We start from the raw sequence: 6,871 nt of genomic DNA on the forward strand, positions 1-6,871 counted from the left end.
GGTCTCTGGAAGTCACAGTACATTCCCGACAGCTCCACCACCTGGGTCCCAACCCATTGCAGGGATATGCAGCAGAAAGCAGGTTCACTGCTCCTGCCCTGCCGCAAAGCCTCCATCTCGACTTCAGGCTGAGTCCCAAGTTCCATGGTTCCTTCTTCTGCAGGCCCATCTTCAAAAACAAAAAGGGTGAATTCACTACTAGTGAAGCAGAAATTAAAGCAATAAGTAAGAGCTACTTTGCCCAATTGTATGCCAACAAATCAGACAATCTAAATGAAATGAATGATTTTTAAAAATATATTTTACCCATGTTAACAGAAGAGGAAATGGAATACTTAAATAACTCCTTTTTAGAAACAGAATTTGAACAAGCCATCAATGAATCCCCTAAGGAAAAATTGTAAGGGCCAGATGGATTTATAAGCAAATTCTACCAAACCTTTAAAGAACAATTTATTCCAATACGACATAAGCAATTTGTGAAAATAGGTAAAGATGGAGTCCTACCAAATTGCTTTTATGTCACAAATATGGTGTCAATATCTAGATCAGGAAGAGCCAAAACAGAGAAAGAAAATTATGAACCAATTTCCCTAATGAATATTGATGCAAAAATTTTGAAAATATTAGATAGGCACTTACACCAATATAGGACGATGATTACACACTGTGACCAAGTAGGATTTATATCAGGAAGGCAAGACTGGTTCAATATTGGGAAAACTATGATCATAATTGCCCATTTTAATAACAAAGCCAACCCCTATGAATATCTCAACAGATGGTGAAAAAGCTTTTGACAAAATACGGCAACGATTCCTATTAAAAACACTAAAGAGCATAATAATAAAGGGAACATTCCTTTAAAATGTTAAGCAGTGTCGATAGAAAACCATCCACAAGCATCATCTCTAATGGGGATAAGCTAGAGACCTTTCCAATAAGATCATAGGGGAAGCAAATAGGCCCATTATCACCACTATTATTCAACATTGTGCTAGAAATGTTAGCTTTAGAAAGAAGAGAAGAAAAAGAACTTGGAACAATTAGAATAGGCAAGGAAAAAACAAAAGAATCACTCTGCAGATGATATGATGGCATACTTAGAGAATCCTAGAGAACAACTAAAAACTACTAGAAATAATTAACAAAATGGACAAAGCTGCAGAATGTAAAATAAACCCACATAAATTATGAGCATTTCTATAGATCCATCAAAGTCCATTAGGAGGATATAGAAAGAGAAATTCCATTCGAAATAACTGTAGACAGTATAAAATACTTGTGAGTCTGGCTGCCAACAGAAACCTAAGAACTATATCAGCACAGTTACAAACTTTTTTTTTTCACACACATAAAGCAAGATCCAAACATTTAGAAAAATAGCAATTGTTTATGGGTAGGCCAAGCTAATGTAATAAAATGACAAATTAATATACTTCTTCAGTTTCATACCATTCAAATTACCAACAATTATTTTATGGAGCTCGAAAAAAGACCAACAAAATTCATCTGAAAAAGCAAAAGATCAAGAATATAAAGGGAATTCCTGAAAAATGAAAGGAATATGACTTAGGCATACCCAATATAAAACTATATTATAAAGCAGCAATCCTCTATCTATCTGGTACTAGCTAACAAATAGCATGGCGAGTCAGTGGAGTAGATTAGGTACACAACACACAGTAGTAAATGACCACGGTAATCTACTGTTTGAGAAACTCAAAGAACCTAGATTCTGGTGTAAAAGCTCACTATTTGACAAAGACAACTGAGAAAACTAGAAAACAGTATGTCAGAAACTAAGTATAGACCAACATCTTGCACTTTATACCAAGATAATGCCAAAATTGGTACGTGATTTAGACATTAAAGAGTGATGTCATAAGCAAATTAGGAGAACAAAGAATAGTTTACCTTTCAGATCTTTGAGGAAGGGAAGAATTTATGACCAAACAACTTATAGAGAAAAGTAAATTGGATAATTTCGATTGCATTAAATTAATGTTTTTCACAAACAAAGCCAATGCAATCAAGATTAGAGGGAAACAGATAGCTTAGAAAAATTTTTACAACCAGTGTCTCTGATAAAGGCCTCATTTCTAAAATATGTAGAGAACTGCATCAAATTTATAAGAATACAAGACCTTACCCAATTGATAAATGGTCCAAGGATATGAACAAACAGTTTGCAGATGAAGAAATTAAAGCTATCTAAAGTCGTATAAAAAATGCTCTAAATCACTACTGAACAGAGAAATGCAAATTAAAACAACTCTGAGCTACCTCATCACACTTATCAGATTGACTAGCATGACAAAGCAGGAAAGTGATAAACGTTGGAGAAGATGTGGGAAAACTGGAACACTAATGCATTGTTGGTGGATTGTGAACTGATCCAACCATTCTGGAAAACAATTTGGAACTATGCCCAAAGGGCTATAAAACTGTGCATACCCTTTGACCCAGCAATCCCTGTTCTAGGTCTGCATTCCAAAGAGATCATAAAAATAAGAAAATGACCCACAAGTACAAAAATATTTATACCTGCTCTTTCTGTGGTGGCCAAGAATGGGAAACTGAGGGGATGCTCATCAATTGGGAAATGGCAGAACAAGTTGTAGTATATGATTGTGAAGAAATATTATACCATAATAAATGATGAAAGGGATGCTCTCAGAAATACCTGTAGAGAGTTACATGAACTTATGTGAAGTGAAGTGGCCAGAACCAAGAGAACATTGTACACAGTAAAAGCAGCATTGTATGATAATCACCTATGATGGACTTAGCTCTTCTCAGCAATAGAATGATCTCAGAGAAGTACAAAGGACTTCTGAAGGAAAATACTATACACACAGAGAGAAAGAACCTATGCAGTCTGAATGTGAATCTAAACATACTATTTTCACCTTATTTTTTCATAGTTCCCACTTTTGCTCTGTTTCTTCTTTCACAATATGACTATTGTGGAAATCCTGGCATTTCTCCTAGAGTTGTTGGGCAGCAAACACTATATTGACTGTACCTCGGGCCTTTCTGAAGCCACACTGGCTCTCAGGTATATGCCCATGTTCCAGGTGAAAGATCAGCCTATTAAGGAGGACTCTAGCAAGAATTTTGCCAGCAGTGACTAAGAGAGAGGTCCCTTTGTGATCGTCCCAGGACAATCTATTCCCTTTACCCTTACAGAGATGGATAATGGAGGCATCCTTGAACTCCTGGGGGGATAACCTCCTCTTGCCATATAGCATGGAAAATTCAGTCAGCTTTTGTATGAGCAATGGTCCCTCTGCCTGGTAAATCTCAGCTGGAATAGAATCAGCACCAGGTGCTTTGCCACATGAAAGGAGCCTAATGGCCCTCAAAACCTCTTCTTCAGTTGGAAGTTCAGCTAAGGAGGGATTGACTTCAACATGAGGTAAACAGTCAATGTCCTCAGTATTGATTGATGATGGTCTCTTGAGAACACTATGGAAGTGTTCAGCTCATGTCTGTAGGATCATGTCCTTATCAACGCGGCTCCATCAGCACTGAATACACTTACCTTGGTATTGTACTTTCCACTGATGTGCACATTGACAATGTGGTGGATGCACGCATTGCCAGAGCTAGCTCAGTGTTTGGAAGGCTCCAAAGAAAGGTTTGGAAGAGAAGAGGTATTAGACTGACTACCAAACTGAAGGTCTACAGAGCCGTTGTGCTGACCTCATTGTTATATGCTTGTGAAACATGAACAGTCTTATCAGTGCCATGTTAGGAAACTGAATTGCTTCCATTTGAACTGGCTTAGGAAGATTCTGAGGATCATCTGGCAGGATAAGGTACCAGACACTGAAGTCCTTGCTTGACTCAAACTATGCTTCAGAGGGCGCAACTCCAATGGGCTGGCCACGTTGTTCCAATGCAAAACGCACACTTGCCAAAAAGACTCTTTTATGGAGAACTCCCATGAGGCAGGCTATCACATGGTGGTCAGAAGAAAGGATACAAGGACACTTTCAAGGTCTCTCTCAAGAACTTTGGATTTGACTGTGCAACATGGGAGACACTGGCACAGGACTGCTCAGCATGGTGTGCCCACATAAGAAAAGGTACTGTGCTCTTTGAGCAAAGCAGAATGAGGAGAACACAAAGTACATGCAGGATATGCAAATTTGGGATATCCACCCCAAACGTTCAGAAGGACTATTTGTGCCCAACCCATAGTACAGCAGTCTGAGCTGATATTGGTCTGATCAGCCACAGTGGGACACACTGAAATTTCCCTTTACAATGGTGATGTCATTTTGGTCCTCTTGAAAGACGAAGGACAATAACCAACTATTTGTGGAAATAGGGTTTACATGATTGCACATATATAATTTATATCAAATTGTTTACTATTATAGGGAAGATGCGGGGGAGGGAAGACATTTGGAACTCAAAATTTTGTTGAAAAATGATGACTGAAATTTGCATTTACAGGTAATTAAAAAACTATTAAAAAGGAATAAAAGTGAAAAAATAGGCCTAAAACATCATGGACTAAACTTCACAACTACCCACTTACAGGTGAATCAAGGTTTTCTTGTTGGGAATAGATTACAAAATGGGAGGGTACATTAAAATGAGAGGAGGCAGATATTGATAGAGTAGAAGGTATCATGTACTCTAATCAATTCAAGGGGAAAATAACTCGTATAGTCAATCAGGAAGAAGAAAGCCTACAGGAGGATGGATGAGAAGGCAAAGGGAGAAATTAGGAGGAGGAAAGAAGGACTAAACCTTATTTGAATGGTTTGAGGGGGGTAACACTAATGAATGCCCCTATGGGAGAAATTATATTTAACAACGGAGATGGGGAATTCAAAATGAGTATTTTCTGCAGGGATCTGCTACTTAGAGAAGTCATTCATCCTGTCTCAGGATAAGTGGAATCAGAGGTTTTAGGGACAACCCATAAGGCAGCTAGGTGGTGCAGTGGATGAGTGCTGGGTGTAGATTCAGGAAGATCTGAACCCAATTTTGGATTCAGATACTAGCTGTGTGACTCTGGGAAAATCACTTAACTGTTTGTCTCAGTTTCCTCATGTGTACAAATGAACTGGAGAAGGAAATCAGAGTCACTTTAGCATATCTGTCAGAAAACCCTATAAAGAGCTCAGAAGGAGTTGGACATGACTGTATTGATTGTATCAGGGAAAACTTAAACCCTGAAAAGTGGGAGGATCTGATTGAAAGAACAATTTTTGAGGTCAATGGAGGCAAATTACCAAGAGAAAACCAGTCAATAATAAACCAAATAGTTAGGAACATAAGAAACATCCTAATATGGGGCAATATCCTCTCTAGTACCTGCAGGGATAGGTAATTTTCCAAGAGTGAGGCACAACAACAAAAAAGTGGGGTCAAGAGAGCAAGCTCTAAAGGGAGTAATCAAAACCTAAATGAAGAACATAAAAAATTTAATTCCCTGAGGATTATGGAGACTAAAGAAGGACTAAATAACTATAAGTGGCATGTTCGAATGAAAAAAGTCTAGAATAATTAGAAGATAAATAACAAAGAGAATGAGGAAATAAAATCCATTGGATAAAGCAAAGCACAAGAAAAGAAAAATTAAAAACTTATCAAACAAAATCAACTTAAAAGTAAGAGATGTCTTTTTGGGCCTCGTCAAGAAGGAAGGACAACAACTAACTCACCAACCACTGAGCAATATTGGACTGGTAAATGTTTAAGATGGGGGGCAGAGTGAGGGGATTCATGCAAACGCGCTTTAAGCTTACTCTGAATTACTAATACTTTCTTATGTCTAGATTAGAAACAAAACAATAAATCAAACTCTGATTTGCAGCAATCACTCTTTCTGAGGTGTGAACACACACAGTAAAAATCTCAGCGTCATTCTTGGAATTCCTTAGAGTTCATTACAGCTCATACCTGCTCACACCCATCCTGGCTCCTACTCACCAAACTAGACTTAAGAAACATTGTCGTGATCCACAAGCCTTCTCCTTAAACCAGAGTTCTGCTAGACTATGACCATAGAGATGAGGTAATCAGGGTTAATCCTAGATGGAGAGGGGAGGAAGGGCCATTGATACTTATGTCAACCCAGGTAAAAATAACTCCAATTCCAGTTAATTTCCTGCAGTTGCCTAACCTGCCCCTCCCTGAATCTCTCTAAAAAATACCAGAACCCACTTACTTCTGTTTGTTAGCTCTGCTACCTCTCTCCTCTCACAAACAGCAGCCCAAAAGCAAATATGGCAGGTACCCAATGTGGCAGTGGTATCCTTGACCTCTACCCTCCGAGGCAGAGAATCAGATGACCTTGATTCAAATTCCAGCCTTGCCACTGGCTAGCTGTCAGACCTTCACCTCTCATTGTCTTCATCTGTAAAACCAGCTAATCAGAAACGTTCATATTTGTGGATGATGGTTGAATTTATCCTCAAATGCAGTTACAAGTTTAAAAGGAAAGGACACAGATGAGGTCAGAGGATCCCCAAATTAGAAGACATCAACTCTAAATCCTAAGACTTAATAATTGCCCCTCCCCAAGTCCCTTATTAGATCAAAGTATAAATGTCACATACATGAGTTGGGGTTAGAGTTTTACTTGTCTCTTTTTTGGGTCAGTTCTCAGTTTGTTATGATTATATTTAAAGTAACACTTGGTTTACAGTAGGTGGAGGATTCCATGCTCTACAAGCAGAGAGAATATTCTGTGGTGGGTGTTCTTAGGGCTCATCTGATGAAGTTTCTTCCTAATACAAAGGAGAAAGCAATGTCCCAGAGAGAGGGAGGACTTACTTAAGGTCAAAGCCAGTAAAAGATCTCATCTAGGCCCTCTCTTTAATTCCCTACAGCCACACCTTCAAGC

This window comes from Notamacropus eugenii, chromosome 5 (assembly GCF_028372415.1).
Source record: "Notamacropus eugenii isolate mMacEug1 chromosome 5, mMacEug1.pri_v2, whole genome shotgun sequence".
In the NCBI taxonomy this organism is placed as follows: domain Eukaryota; kingdom Metazoa; phylum Chordata; class Mammalia; order Diprotodontia; family Macropodidae; genus Notamacropus; species Notamacropus eugenii.